At 43.6% G+C, this 16,526-nt stretch overlaps 1 protein-coding gene across 11 annotated transcripts in view; it reads left to right on the top strand.

Moving 5' to 3' along the window:
* The first annotated feature begins 11,845 nt into the window (after positions 1-11,845).
* The window catches only part of WIPF2 (WAS/WASL interacting protein family member 2), a 52,413-nt gene continuing 47,732 nt past the window's right edge, over positions 11,846-16,526 (top strand). Inside the window, exons 1-2 of one of the 11 annotated variants that reach the window (XM_025995733.2) lie at positions 12,047-12,255; positions 15,929-16,112. The gene's annotated coding sequence lies outside the window, so the exon portion shown is untranslated. Of the gene's footprint in view, positions 12,256-12,333; positions 12,546-15,928; positions 16,113-16,526 lie in introns of those variants that run through there. The other 10 variants (XM_025995737.2, XM_025995734.2, XM_072747305.1 and 7 more) reach the window with 10 other exon arrangements.

Here is a 16,526-nt window from a genome sequence, read left to right as displayed (position 1 = left end):
CAGCCTCCTACCTGGTGTCTCGGCTTCTTCTGCCCAGCCCAACCCTGATCCAACCACTTGGTTCTCACACTGTAGCCAGATTGCTCTGTGAAAAACCTAAAGCAGATCATGAATGGCTAAAATTAAAAACAGGCAGGGACACCTGTGTGGCTCAGCGGTTAAGCATTTGCCTTTGGCTTAGGTTGCGATCCTGACATCCTGGGATCGAGTCCCGCATCAGGCTTCCCATGGGGATCCTGCTTCTCCCTCTGCCTATGTCTCTGCCTCTCTTCCTGTGTCTCTCATGAATAAATAAATAAAATCTTAAAAACAAAACAAAACTTGGCAATACCAGTATCAGTGAGGATGCGGAGCAACTGGAATCTTTATACACCATTGGCGAGGGTATAAATTGGTACAGCCACTTTGGAAACCTGCTTGGCAGTGTCTACTAAAACTAGATGTACACCTAACCTATGACCCAGAATTTCCACTTCCCAGAGAAATCAGTGCTTATGTCTGCTGAAAGACATGGACAATAGTGATCGTAGTTTTTTTTTTTTTTTTAAGATTTTATTTATTTATTCATGAGAAAGAGAGAGAGAGAGAGGCAGAGCGAGAAGCAGGCTCCATGCAGGGAGCCCGACACGGGACTCGATCCCAGGTCTCCAAGATCACACCCTGGGCTGAAGGCGGCACTAAATCGCTGAGCCACCCGGGCTGCCCTAGTGATCGTAGTTTTATTAATGACACTGAAACTGGAAAAAGCTTAAATGGCCTTCAACAGGTGAATGGATAAATCAAGTGTGGTATATCCTTACCATGGAATACTGCATAGCAATAACAAAGAACAGACAACTACTACCTGCATGAATGAATCTCACAAATATTATATTGAGTAAAAAAGCCAGACACATAAGGCTACAAATTGTGGGATTCTGTTTAAGAGAAGTTCAAGAGCAGGCAAAATTAACCTATGGGGATAGAAGTAAAAATAGAGGTTACTTGATGGGAATGGGAGAATGTTGACAGAAAGGGCATGAAGAAGCCCTCTGTAGTGATAAAAATGTTCTAATCTTTTTCTTAAAAATTATTTATTTATTTATTTATTTATTTATTTATTTATTTATTTGACAGTGAGGGAGAGAGCACAAGCAGAGGGAGCAGCAGGCAGAGGAAGAAGGGAGAAGCAGGCAGAGGGAGAAGCAAACTCCCCATTGTGGGACTCGATCCCAGGACCCTGGGACCATGACCTGTGCCAAAGGCAGACGCTAAACCGACTGAGCCACCCAGGCCCCCCAAAAATGTTTTGTATCTTGACGTGGGGTAGTTATGTGTGTATGTATTCACTAAGCTGTGAGATTTATACATTTCACTGTAGATATTTCAACTAAAACCATTCAGATCATTACAAATTAAAATCTCTTGCTGATGACACATTACAAATCAAAATCCAGGCAGCCTGGGTGGCTCAGCGGTTTAGCACTGCCTTCAGTTCAGGGCCTGATCCTGGAGATCCAGGACCGAGTCCCATGTCAGGCTCCCTGCATGGAGCCTGCTTCTCCCTCTGCCTGTGTCTCTGCCTCTCTCTCTCTCTCTCGAATAAATAAATAAGATCTTTATTTTTTTTAAATAAGATCTTCAAAAAAAAAATCAAAATCCTTCCTCTCTGACCCCATCACTTACCCCCTCTCCTCTCACTCTACAACAGCTACATTGACTGCTTTACTGTTCCTAAACTAACACACAATCCTGTCTAAGGGAATCACCTTTGCTCTTTCCTGAGCTTTCCTGATCATGCAGATCCCATCTCACCCACCCACCCCCTCTTTCCCCTACCCCCCTGTATTTTCTTCAAGGTACTCATCACTCCCTGACATCATATTTACTTCTTTGTGTATTTTCTTCATGCCTACTGTCCTACAAGAATGTCAGCTCTTAGCTCCATGAATGTCTTGTTTGCTATCCAGAGCCTAGAATGGTACATGGCACAGAGAAGGCATTCAATACGTATTTGCTGAATGAATAAATTAGGTTGGTTGAAATAGTATCTGTAAGAGTGGACAAGACACAAGATGGGATTGAGCCAAAGAGATTCACTACTGGTCTGGGGACGGGGTGGGGGACCATAAAAGAAAGCTTCTTGAAAGACATGACCTAGGACTTAAAGCAGGGTTTTTTTTTTTTTAAGGTTTTATTTATTCATGAGAGACAGAGAGGGAGAGAGGCAGAGACACAGGCAGAGAAAGAAGCAGGCTCCCCACGGGAGCCTGTTGCATGAGGAACTCGATCCCAGGACCTCGGCATCACAACCTGAGCCAAGGGCAGATGCTTAACCACTGAACCACCCAGGTTCCCCTAAAACAGGTTTGATGGCCAAAGAGTGGAAGTGGAAAGTCGGGTATGAGGCATTGGGAGGCACTGCTCATCAATGACCACTCCAGTCAAGGAGACTGCTCAGTGCTTCCCTGCTGGACTGGTCCCCAGGGGATCCAGATGTGTGAGGGCTGCACAGGTTCTGGCATCCTCAAAGGGTTCTGGTCCCACCCTGAAGGACTCCATGCCCTGAGGCAGGATTCTAGGGGCCAATTCTTTCTGTCCCCATTTCTCTACCCCAGGGAGGACAGAGAAAGTGGTATGGGTTATTTTCCTTGTCTCCATCTTTGCCATCTTCAGACGCCTCTGTCATCTGCTTCCTTTCAGGAGTGATGTTGAGGACTGACATTTGGAAGTGTGTCCTTCGCCCAACCCACTATGCTTGGCTCTGTGTAGGTTCTCTTATTTAATTTCCAACAAAGAGGTTGGTTCTACCAGTCTCAATTTCCAGATGAGAACTGAGATCATGAGAAATTTCTCATCAGGTACAAAGAAACCAAGTCTCACAGCTTGCAAGAATTTGAACTGTTATTCTGACTCCGGAACCCACTGTTTATCTACACAATCCCCAGAGCTTGAATAACTGAGAAATGTCCATCTTGCACTTACCAGGCTGCAGTGGCCACTTGGCTATAGGTAGGGGGTGGAGAGACTATCCTTTCTGGTCCCTTTCTCCACTATTCCTGAGTTCTGCCTCCCTGTGCGGAGAGTGGTCGAGACATGAGATGTGATCAAGGGCTCTGTGGGCTGTGTGGGGAGAAGACGAACTCACTTAGTAGCATTGCACAACCAAGGCTAGTCTAACAATGAACAAAAGGGTGAAAATGATCTGGAGTGGTCAGAGGACCAGCACAATACAATGCCCTCCGATCAGGTGTATAGGAGAGTGAAGAACGTAAGTAGTGCCCTTTGAATCCACTAGGTGTCACCACCAAGATTACTTTCTTTACACTTGGGGACAGGGAGGAGGGTAGAGTATTTCTCCGGGGGGAATATTGAATCTCTCATACGGTCTATCCCCAGGCATGAGTCAGAAGTTTGACCAGAATAGCTTGTATCTTTCATTCTTCTCTTTCTGGTGACTCTTTCCCATTTAGCATTTAAACCTTCTCAACTCCCTATTTTTAAAAACACTTTCCTTGACCCTGCAGGCCTTTCCCAGCTACTGTCCCCTCTGTCACTTCCAGTTCAAGGCCAAACTTCTGGAAAGGATTGTCTCCACATCCTCATCTCTCATTCATTTCTTTTTTATTTTGTCTTATTTCCCCCAACGTTTCTTTCTTTTAAAGATTTTATTTATTTATTTATTTATTTATTTATTTATTTACTCATGAAGACACACAGAGAGAGGCAGTCACAGGCAGAGGGGGGAGCAGGCTCCCTGTGGAGAGCCTGTGTGGGACTCAATCCCATGACCCTGGGATCACAACCTGAGCCAAAGGCAGACACTCAACCACTGAGCCAACCAGGTGCCCCTCCCCCAACTTTTCATCTCAAATTAACTCAAACACAGGAATCTTTTTTTTTTTTTTTTTAATATTTTATTTATTTATTCATGAGAGACACACACACAGAAAGAGAGAGAGAGAGGCAGAGACACAGGCAGAGGGAGAAGCAGGCTCCATGCACCGGGAGCCCGACGTGGGATTCGATCCTGGGTCTCCAGGATCGCGCCCTGGGCCAAAGGCAGGCGCCAAACCGCTGCGCCACCCAGGGATCCCAAACACAGGAATCTTAAAGATTAGTACAGTGAATATCCTTAAAACCTCCTATATTCTATAATTATGTTGCTAAATTTGCTTTTGTTATCTCTTTCCCACTTTTTCTCCCTCTTCTCTCTTTACACACATACACACACACACTTTTTCTTTTGCCAAGCTATTTGAAGGTAAGTTGCAAATAATATCATTTCACTCCTAAAAGCCTCAGCAGGAACCTCCTAAGAATCAGGACAATTTCCTACATATCCACCACAGCATTATCATGCCTAAGAAAGTCAGTAGTAGTTCTACAATATCACCTAATATCTAGTCTCTGTTTGATTTTCCCAGGTTGTCTCAAAAATATCTTTTTAAAAACTTAAAAAAAAAAAAAAAAAAAAAGAGGAGTACCTGGCTGGCTCAGTCAGTAGAGCATGACTCTTGCTTTTGATCTTGAGGTCTTGAGTTCATGCCCCATGATGGGGCTAAAGATTACTTAAAAAAAAAAAAAAATCTTAAAAAAAAATCCTGATCCAATCAGGGCCCATTCATTGCATTGGGTTCTTATATCCATTTGTCTCTTTTAATATAGACTAGCTCCTTTTCTTCTCTTTTTTTTTTCAATGACATTGACTTTTCGAAGTCTAGTAGAAATGTCTTGTAAAATGTCCCAAATTCTTAACTTGTCAGATTGTTTCCCCATGCTCTTGTTCACTTCTACTTTCACCCACTCTAATGTAATTTATATTTTTCTAATAGTCACATTTAAAAAGTAAGAAGAAACAGGTGAATTAATTTTAATAATATATTTTCTTTAACTCAATATATATTAAATAATGTTATTTCAACATGTAATTGATATAAAAATACTAATGAGAGATTTTACCTTTTTTAGTAATAAGTCTTTGAAACATGGTGTTCATATTATACTTGCAGCATATGTCAATTTGAACTAGCCACATTCTAATTATTCAATAGGTACATGTAGCTAGTGGCTCTGAAATTGGACAGCATAGTTTGTTCTAGTGGTTTTCTGGAGCTTAAAAATTCTAGAGGAGAATATAGGTGATGTTGTTAATAACATTATACCAGGTGGCAAATAATGCCAGTTTGGCTCACATCAGTGATGGTAGAGTTTGTCAAGGAGGGATTGCTAGATCTCTCCATGAAAAAGATACACTTTTTTTTTCTCTCTTGGTTGTTAGTATGTGGTGATTTTTGCATCTTGCAAATATCCTGTTTATCCCAATTCGTGTTAAAAAGTCATTTTTAAATGTGTTGTATAATTTTTCAATCGTGCAAAAAGTTTAAAGACTAATATAATGCACACCCATGTCTCCACCATCCAGCTTAAGAAATAAAACCATGCCCTGCAGATGAGGTCCCTGGTACCCATCCCCTGTCACATCCCCTTCCTTTCTCCCCAGAGACAACCAGTTTCATGAGTGTGGTGTCATTTCCATATGTTTCCATAAACTTTTTCTGTGTTCATATAATCTCAAAACAATATAGGTTTTTTTTTACATTGGGGAGTAACCATTTTATTGAGATATACTTCACATACACTAAAGTGTAGTTCAATGGCTTTTAGCATAACCAGAGTTGTGTGGCCATTGCCATAATCAAATTTAGAACTTGTTCATCACCTCAAAAAGAAATTGTACAAGAGTATTCTATAGCAGCATTATTTGTAACAGCCAAAAAGCGGAAACAACTCAAACTGATGAATGGATAAACTAGAATGTGGTATATCCATAAAACGAAATGTTATTTGGTCAGAAAAAGGAATGAGGTCCTGATACATGCTACAACAGGGAAGTACCTTGAAAACATTATGCTAAGTAGAAGAAGCCAAGAACAAAAGCCCACATATTGTATGATTCTCATTTATAGGAAATGTCCAGCATAAGCAGAGGCACAAAGATAGAGAGTAGATTAGTGGTTGCCAGGGGCCAGAGAGTGGATTAGCAATTAACAGGAGATGGGAGGAAAGGAGAATTGGGAGAGGCCATTAATGAGTATAGGGTTTCTTTTTGGGGTGATGAAAACATGCCAGAATTAGTGGTTGTGGTTGCACAATATCGAGAATATACTGAAACCCACTCAACTGTTCATTTTAAAGTTATTAAGATGGTTTCTGGTTGTGTGAACTTTATTGGCTTGACTTGTACACTCATCACTCCAATCTCTGCCTCTGTCTTCACATGACATTCTTCCCTGTGTGTGTCTGAGTCCTCTCCTCTTCTTATAAAGACCTAGTCATTGGATTTAGGGCCCACTCTAATCCACTTCACCTCATTTTGATCCGCTTGACTTCAACTTAACTAATTTTATCTGCAAAGACCTTACTTCCAAATAAGGTCAAATTCTGAGGCTCCAAGCTAGCGTGAATTGAGGGGGGGGAGGGACACTGTTCAATTCACTTCAAGGTCCTTTTCCCAGTGCTTAATTGGGTTGTCTTTTTATTATTGAGTTTTAAAGGTTTTTAATATTCCCATGTTTTAAAAGTTTTTATAAATACTGTCCTCCCAGGTATAGTGTTCAGTAACTTTACACTCTCAGCATCATGCTTGTGAGATTCACCCAGGTCAATAGAAGTAATTCTAAAAAAAAAAACAGAACCCAAACCATAACTCCAGTTTGTTTGGTTTTGTTGCTTTTTCATTCTTCAACCCACTGCATCTGGTGTCCACCCTCAGGATTCACTGAAACTGTTCTTGTCAAGGTTACCGATTCCCATGTTACTGCATCCAAGGGACACTTATCTAACTGTTCTTTCACTGGCATTTGATATTTCTGACCATTCTTCCTTCCTGAGCACTTATCACCACTTCCAGGACACTATGCTCTCAGGATTTCCCTCCATCCTATTTATCTCAGCCTCCGTTATAAGCCTTCTCCCTCAGCTTGGTCCTTCCATGTGGGGTGCCCTGGCTCTGTGTTAAGCCTTCTTCTCTTCTCACTATACACCTGGGATTAGATTTCATCAATTTCATTCTGTGTAGGGATCTATTGCTGCATAACCAACTATTCTAAACTTAGTGGTTTAAAACAACCACGGTTTTATTTTTTTAAAAGATTTTATTTATTTATTTATTCGAGAGAGAGAGAGAGAGAGAGAGAGAGAGGCAGAGACACAGGCAGAGGGAGAAGCAGGCTCCATGCAGGAAGCCTGACAGGGGACTCGATTCCGGGTCTCCAGGATCAGGCCCTGGGCTGAAGGCTGCGCTAAACTGCTGAGCCACCCAGGCTGCCCACAACCACTGTTTTATAACTTCTCGTGATCCACCAGCTTGTTAGTAGCTTGGCTGGACAGTTCTGCTGTCTTACTTGGGGGATCTCATATGGCTGCAGTCAGAAGTCTAATGGCAGCTAGACTGTCCAAGATGGCTGGTTTGCTTGTCTCATACTCTAGTAGCACCACTGGAATACTGGGATGGCTGGACCTCTCTTTCTCCATGTCCAAGCTTCTCTCTCCAGATGATCTCTGTGGCAGAGTAGTTGATTTATCATGTGAGAGCTTACGGGTCCCAAAGGCAAGATTGTAAGCTGCCAGGTCTTCTTAAAGCTTAGTCCTGTACCTGGTACAGCATGACTTCTGCTGCAGTAAATAAAGGTTGTCACAGGTCATCCCTGATTTGATGAATACGAGGGTTGATAGGGGCCATCTTTGGAAAGTAGGTACCATAGGTTAGGAGTCCCAAATGGCCAGGATTGCTCTTCTAAGTTCCAGATCCAAATGTGCAGTTGTCCACTGGACCTCTCTTGCCTCCTTCCTCACCAGGCTCCTCAGGTTCATTCACAGCCCTGGCCTCTCTAAGCTAAGTGTTGGTATCACGTGCACACAGGAGTTTAGCCAGAAGCTTGGGAGTCATCTTTGGCTTCTCCCTATCCTTGGCCCTCACATTCCACTTCTTAAATATCTCTAGAATTACTTCTCTCCATCTCTATTGCTCATACCTAATAATGATCATAGCTAAGATTAGTGGGTGCTTTCCAAGTGTGAACACACTTTGGACACATTCCACAGTCTTATCTCCATTTTGTAGATGAGAAGCCTGAGGATGGTAGAGGTTGAATAAATTGCTCAAAGTCTTACCCCATTCAGTAGTGGGGAGAACTGGAACTTGAGCCCTTTGGCTCTGGAGACAGGCAGCCTTGCCTCCCAAGTCTTTGTGTCCAGCTGGTGCCAGCTGGCACTCAGCGTAGGCAACCATTGCTTCTCTCTTAGATGTCCACAGCAGCCTCTTGTCCACAGGTGTTTCTGCCTCTGATCTGGCCCCATCTAATCTATCCTCCATCCTACGGTCAGAGAGATTTTTCTAGAAGGCAAAAGGGGTCATGGCACTACCCCACTTAAACCTTTAATTGGTTTCTCTCTCACCCAGAAGAAAAAATCTAACTTTTCATAACAGATAATAAAGTCCTTCATAGATTGGCTCCTGTCAACTTGACAGTGTACTCTGGGGCAGTGGTTTTCCATGGGGGCATTTTGGAAATTTGTGGAGGCTTTTTTGCTTATCACAATGATAAGGATGTGGTATAGGTATTTGGTAGGCAGGGGTCAGGGATGCTAGAATGCTGCAATGCAAGGGACGCATCCACACAACTAAGAATTATCCTGGGCTCCTCATGGCTCATGATTGGACATTCCATGTGAAAATTCCATTTATTAAAAAAAAAAAAACACAACCCTATCTAAGCCTATAGCCTATATCCATTAACTCTATACCCAAGGGAGGAGGAGACAGGCTTATTTATGATTCACCCTTACCAGAAATAGAGCCCTGTACTTCTTTGGGGGTCTCATTTTTGTGAAGGAGAATATTTTGTTAAAAATCCCCTGTTGAGGAGGTTCTGAGTTGTTTCCTTTTTCCATGACCCACTGGCAAAAGCTCAGGTTCACACAGTTAGGCAAATGTCTCTAGAGCAAAAACCTGCCTCAGTGTTCTACTTACCTCTTTCTAGAAACCCTGCCTTTGCTTACTTTGTTTTGCATTCCTTACTTTTTTTTTTTAGATTTTATTTATTTATTCATGATAAAGAGAGAGAGAGAGAGAGAGAGAGAAAGAGAGAGAGAGACAGGCAGAGAGAGAAGCAGGCTCCATGCAGGGAGCCCGAAGCGGGACTCGATCCCAGGACTCCAGGATCACGCCCTGGGCCGAAGGCAGGTGCTAAACGTCTGAGCCACCCAGGGATCCCTTAAGATATTTTTCAATATTATTCTTTTGTTGTTTTGGGGGAGAAGTTCTCCCAGGTACTTGGCCCGTCACATTATCAAAAAAGGGGAGTACAAGCATGGATTATTTCTGCACAAACTTAATATAATCTGTCCTTTTTAAAAAAATATATTTTATTTATTTTTTCATGAGAGACAGAGAGAGGAAGAGGGAGAGAGAGAGGCAGAGACATAGGCAGAGGGAGAAGCAGGCTCCATGCAGGAGGCCCGATGTGGGACTTGATCCTGGTAACTCCGGGATCACGATCTGAGCCAAAGGCAGATGCTCAACCACTGAGCCACCCAGGCGTCCCTAACCTGTCCTTTTTATGAATAAAATTACTGGGTTGCTTTGTGTTGTTCACAACTTTACCAAGAGTCTTTCACCATTTTGGAAAATCACATCACAAATGACAACACAGGACTACTTGGTATGGGCATTAATAGCACAGACTCTGGAGACAGTTCGCTATTTTTTTTTAAGATTATATTTATTTATTCATGAGAGAGAGAGAGAGGCAGAGACACAGGCAGAGGGAGAAGCAGGATCCATGCAGTGAGCCTGACGTGGGATTTGATCCTGGGTCTCCAGGATCACGCCCTGGGCTGAAGGCAGGCACTTAACCGCTGAGCCATCCAGGAATCCCACAGTTCGCTATTTTGTAGGTATGTGACTTCCGGCAGGATGTTGTGTTTCAGTTTCGTCATTTGTAAATTGGGGGTAATAGTACGGACTTCAGGAAGTTATTTTGAGGATTACATGAGTTATGACATGTGAAGTTGTGCCAGTGTTACACAGTTAACATGATGTTAATTAAACGTCAGATGTTATGACTTCTTTCACCTAATCTCTTGCCTTTCTCATAAATCCGAGCCCTAGTCACATCAAAATGCTTTCAGTTTTTGATTCTTCTCGTTTTGTACATAACCTCTCTCTGCTCTGGAATGGTTTTCTCTCTCCTGCCCCTGCCCAATTCTTATTTTCCCATTAGGCCTCACTTAGATGTCACTTTCTTCATGAAGCCAATGTCTAGTTCCCCAGGGGAGATGTCCCTGTATTCCACCCCAGCGGCTGCCTTTATCATAGAATGATATTATAGAGAATGGAGGGGGGTACTTATATTAGCTACAGTGGGCAGGGAGTGCCTCTGAAGAGGGGCCATTTGAACTAAGGCTTGAAAAATGAGGAAGGGGCATAGTAGAGCTAGCACAAAAGTCTTGAGAAGCCATGTATTTACTGTGTTTCAGTGATAGAAAGCAGGTCCACACAGTATATGGTGAAGAAGGAGACAGATAGGACATGAAGTTGAAGAACTGGGAGTGCGGGGCTACCACCTCTCTGATTCAATCACCCCACCTTCAGACATGCTGGACTACATACCTGAACATTTTTACCTTTGCACCCACTGATCCCTATGCCTGGAATGCATTCCCTGCCTTCTCTGACTGGTAATAAAATTCTACTCGTCCTTCAAGGCCCAGTTCCAAACCATTTATGAAACCTTCTCCCATTCTTCAGCAGGAGTTAATCCCTCCCTGTTTGACCTCTCTCAGCACATACATCCCCATGGCACTAATTACATGCTGACTCGTATCTCAGCTAGCTGTTTACATCCACTCTGCCCACCACACAGTGAGTTCCCTGAGAACAGAGGCTGTTAGTCACCTCTGTAACCATCTTGTGGTGCCTAGCCCACAGCAGGTTCTCAGTGAACACTGTGACACGGACTAGTGGGTGCTGCCTAGCACTACTCATGGCAGAACAGAAGGAAAACAAAAATAAAACAACTTATGGTTTATCACATGTTTTTCCATTCATTACTTGATTTGAGCCCCCCAACAACCCCATGAAACAGTGGAGACAGGCAGGCACTATTAGCCCCATTGAACAGACAGGGTAGCTAAAGCCCAAGAGCACACAACTAGTGAGTAGTGGAAACTAAGTCCCAATCCCGTCCCCTTACTTTGGATTCAACTCAAGGAGAGACACAAACAGCATTTTGAAGCTAGAAGGTAATGGGGTTTGCTAAGGTGGGAAAGAGCTTTTGTGAGTGGACGAGGGAGGGATCCTTACTCAGTTGGGAACGAGTTGACAGCAGCCCCACCAGGGAGGGCACAGGATTCCTCCTCGGACCTCAAGGAGCTGGAGGTGTCCGCAGCACTGTTCCCCAGCCCTGGAAACTAGGGAACCCCCCACGCCCCCCACGCCCCGCGAAAAAGACGGGCATTAGGACAGGTGGCTAAGATGACGTTAAGGATGACTTGTTAGCAAGGGCCTGCCTCTCTGTTGCTATGACAACAGGAGCTTGACTACTGGGCCTTGCAAGGTTGACTGAGGCGGATCCTTTCGTTGACTCGAAATTAGTGAAAGACATTTATGGGGTCCGTGTGTGGGTGTGCGCGCGCGCGCGGTAAAATAAAGACGGAAAGGGTATATTCAAGACTCTAGCTCAGTGCTTCTCCGCCTCGGCAACATGTTAGCTTCACCTGCACAATTTTATTTTTTCACCTGCGCAATTAAAAAAGTCTCGATGCCTAGGCTATACCTCAGACCAATTAAATCAGAATCTCTGGGCTTCGCTATCTGCTTAAGTCTTCGCTGACGACTCCAATTGCAGCCAAAGTTGCAAACCCTGCTTTTAGAAGGAAGAGGGGAAATTCTCGAGACCTTCCCAAGATGGCGGCTACCCTACGGCTTCCGCCCTTATGATCGCCAGCAGGGGGCGGGCTTTCCAGGAGCGCATGCGTGTAGTGTCTCTTCGCTCCCTGCTCCCTCCTCCTCTTTCCCCCGCCTCCATTTTGTTCGCGGACGCTGGGGACGGTGGGAGCAGATCCATTTCCGGGTTGGCAAAAGGGGCGGCGGCGGCGAGAGAGGGAGCTTGCCGGGGAGCGAGCAGGACGGGACGAAGCCGGGGCGGAGGTGGCGGAGGATTCGCTCCCGGGGCAGCTGCGGCCAGGTCGGAAAGAGGCAGAGGAGGCTGGGTACGTCGCTGAGATGACCTGCGGACCTGAGTGGGAGGGAGAGCCGGGGGAGGGGGGAATTGGGGCGGGGCTTGGAGAGGGGATGTTGGGGGAGGGGCCTGAGGAGAGAGGGATCCTGGGGGCGGGGTCTGAGGGGTGAATGGAACGTGGTGGGCGGCAGGGTCTGGAGTGGGGCGTGGGGATCTAAGCAGGGAGGAGTGGTCCGGAATGTGTGGGGCGAGCTCTGGCTGAAGATGGAAAAGAAGGTTATTGAGAGGCAGGAAATAAGGGATCCTGAAGGGTTGGGTAAGGTGAGTAAGACGGCAGCTCGGCGTGAGGGACGAGTCACCGTGCGCAAAAAGGGAGATGGGGAGGGGGAGGACCTGTTGTGATCAGGTAACTAACAGGATGCTCTGAGTGAGGAGGCCACTGTGACATTTTGGGGATTGAGTGTAGTGAAAACCAATGGCTCAGAGGATGATTTGGGAAACTGCTTACACTAGAAGGAATCTAGGGAGCGTTGGTTGAGAAGGAATCAGAATTGAGTTAAAGGTTGGATTGAGAAGTGAGTTGCGCATGAGAGCAGCCTAGAGTTGAGGGTTCAGATTGGAGTGGTGTGAAGTGAGGGAAGACGGAAATCCTAAAGTCTTAGACGTGGGCCGTGTGCGGTGCGGTGTTGAGTGATCAAGAAGGAAAATTCTTAGGACACTCGGGTGAGGAGTTGGAAGAAGCTGGTGTGTACTGGAATTCATATTTTTTTAAGGGATTTGAATAATCTGTTACTGCTTTGCCCCACTCCCCAGCCCCGATGTTTCTAGCGTCTGTTTTTCTCCTCCTGGAGCCTCATTGAATAAGGACTGTTCTAGTGTACCTGTGGATTTACTAAGTAACTTTGAGGCAAGTTATTAAACTGCCTCATTTTTTTTTCCCTTTGAAAGACAGGTTTGGCTCCTCTCTTCCTCTAAAAGATGGTGTTAACTGAATGGGATCTTTAAAGTGGTTGCAAATGGGGAGGCAGGCAGGGGGATGGGGTGACTGGGTGACGGGCAGTGAGGGGGGCACTTGATGGGATAAGCACTGGGTGTTATACTATTGGCAAATCGAACCTCAAAAATAAATAAATAAATAAATAAATAAATAAATAAATAAATAAATAAAGTGGTTGCAAAGAAGTGATCTCTGAAAACATGATTGAGGTATTGATGTTTAGAAGACTTGTTTCTCGGTTTCTTCCTCTCAGCCTTGCTGTATTGTGCCAGGGAATGGTTGGTTTTGATTTGATACATGTCCAATTTTTTAACTTTTTTCAAAGTCAACTTTTAGTAGCCCCAAATTTTCATATTATTGTGTTACATTGTATTGACTATCATCCAGCTGGAGATAGGGAAGTTAGAGCTGAGGCTGAATAAGGTTGGTTGATGAAGAATCAGAGAATGCAGTGTTTTATTTTACTTTTTGACAAAGATTGACTTTCCTCAGAAACTCTGGGAATTCATCGAAAAATAGTATTTTAGACAGTTGAGTCTTTTGCTTTGGCCCAAGGACTTTGGCCCCATTGCCAGTTGTTGGGCAGCAGTGTGCTTGTGGACAGCTTTAGCTTCTTTATTGTTAATACTTTGAAATTTTGACTATTCCAACTTTTTCTTTGAGCATGATATTCTAAACACTTTGCCCATAGGTAAACTTATTTAATTTAGCTTAGAAGAACTGTTCCTGAAAGTCTTGGCATTTCTGAGGTCTGACGTGATTTGCTTAAGGGGGGGGGGCAGTTTCCAATTCTACCTCATACTTGCTATCAGAGTAGTATTTACTTTAGTTAGTACTGATTAGTTATGTGATGTCAGCACAAAGGTGAAATGCAGAGGAAGGTAGAAGGTGGTGAGAACAGTGGAGTTTTTCCGGTTTTACTAATGGCTTTTGAGAAGGGAGAGAAGTCCTGTTCCTGTTGAAGAGCAAATTGTTAGTTCTTTCTTGACCTCTTCTTTGAGTGGTGGAGTAACCTAGTGTACTTGAGTCTGTTTTCCTATTCCTCTAAAGTGATTGTGAAAATCATGGGCCGCTGGTTCACGCTGTTTCAGCAAACCATAGTGTTCTTACTAACCCCAGCAAGAGCAGGAAGAGCTTCAGGCTATAAAGTATATACTATACACTTATTTGAGGGTAAAAAACCTGCTTAATATTTCGCTGTTATTTCAACCCCAGGATCTCTGTTTTTCAGAGGGTTTGGAAATAAGTTACGGGGGCTCAGAGCTCTGGGCAGGCTTTTGGTATAGCCTCCTTCTTTAGCATATGATTTTCCATTTTTCCTTCTGTCACGTTTTTCCTTTGCTGTACTTGAGCCATTCCTAGGTGGAAAATGGCAAATTACACATTTTGCCCCCCTCCTTTTTAGTCTTTGGTGGGCATGTTGTCTGTGTCACAGTTTGATACCTTCAAAATAAAAGGATTCTTGACTGCTTCAGATGGAGAGGGTGACAGAAGCTGAGCCGGATTTTCTGGGCCGGAGAATAGATTCTGTCAGAGCAAAGAATAGTTGCAGAGACACAAACTGGGACCTTAAGCTGTGACTAACGTTTTGGCAACAAGCTTCCCTTTGCCAAATAACTTCTTTTCTTCTTGAGTGTGATTGTTGAGCTCCTTCTCAAAGTAGGCTCTTGTTGCTACTGTTCTCCACATAATTCCCAAGCAGAAGTTGGCAGAGTTCCGGTTGACGGACAGTCTCTTGAGGGATATGCCCCGGATTAGAGTAGATGGGGTGCTCCATGTCAAAATGAGATTCATTGGCAGATGCTGAGAGCTTCTCTGCAAGGAAATAGAGGCAATACTTTTTTCTGAATGTTCTTGTGCTCCTTTATGCTTTTTCTAAATTCAGACCTGTTTCTTATTCATCTGCTGATTAAATGCAGAATCATTGCCTCTGCCCAGCTTTCAAAGTCCAAGGCATTGAGGAAGAGAGAGAGAATTTCCCACATTTTTTTGCTACACTCTCATTCCCAAGCCTTTAGCTTAGGGAGCCACAGTCTAAACTCATGAGCACTTCTTGGTATTATTATAGAGGATTATTTAATTTAATTTTGTATTTGAGAGAGAGTGTGAGCGCACACACACAGGTGGGGAGGGGGAGAGAATCTTAAGCAGGCTCCATGCCCAGTGCAGAACACAATGTGGGGCTCCATCTCATAACCCTGAGATCATGACCTGAGCCAAAATCAAGAATTGAATGCTTAATTGGCTGAGCCACCCAGGCTCCCCTGTAGAGGGGTATTTTAAAATGCTGAATAGAACTTTATGGAGAGGGGTGCCTGGGTGGCTCAGTTGGGTGAGTGTCTGTCCAAGTCTTGATCTTAAGGTTGTCAGTTGCAGGCCTGCATTGGGCTCTACGCTGAGTGTGGAGCCTACTTTAAAGAAAAAAAAAAAAAAAAAAACTTTATGGAGGTAAATAATATTAGTAGGGAAAACAGGTGATACATTTGCCTAGTGTCTGTGTTAGTCTTAGATCTCTTAAGATTTTGACTGAACATGCAGAAAGACCATTTGGAGGCAAGTAAGTTATCAAATGGAGGGCCAGGAAGTGGCTTCTGATTTGTTATACAACATGGCAAAGTTATAACAATTTAGAATGGCTGTCCTCAGTACTACTTAGTAAATACCTTTTCAGTGTGTTCTACTTAGTAAACATCCTTTTGTTTTTTAGGGGATAATTAGTTGAAGATAACTTTGTCTCCAATATGTCTTGGAGTGGATTATGAAGATCATTTCTTGCAGTCCATGGCAGTGGCCCTTGTAACATTGGAGCTAACCCGGAAACAAATCCTCTCTTTGGTCGCCCTGGATTCAGCTTCCTCCTGCCATTGTTAGCCCAGAGTATTCTGTTCCCGGTACGTAGGTTTGGGAGACTAACAGGTTCAGATCCAAAGGTTTTGACTCTGATCCAGGGCTTTGATTTGGTAACAAACAGGATTATTGGAGTTGTGTTTAATCTTGTCTCAGATATTTCTTTACTGAAGAATGTCTTGAAGTTTGGCAAATCTGTATGTCTAAGGAATGTGTATAGTTTCCTCACCTTATAATTGGTTTTCAGAAAATTTTTTAGTTTTTTGAACTTTGTGCATTTAGATTAAGCTCCTTTTAGATTTTGAGGCCCTCTGGTGAAAATAATGTAGTTTTAGTATTTACGATATTTCTTCAGTAGAAATTCATTGACCTACTTTCTAAGCTTATAAAAATGCTGACTTCAATAATCCCTTTTTTTCCTCCCAATAATCCCTTCTGACTATGAAAACATTCTCATA

Source organism: Vulpes vulpes, chromosome 2 (assembly GCF_048418805.1).
Source record: "Vulpes vulpes isolate BD-2025 chromosome 2, VulVul3, whole genome shotgun sequence".
Lineage (NCBI taxonomy): Eukaryota > Metazoa > Chordata > Mammalia > Carnivora > Canidae > Vulpes > Vulpes vulpes.
Note: the sequence above shows the minus strand (reverse complement) of the source record. Positions and strands in the feature narration are given on the sequence as shown.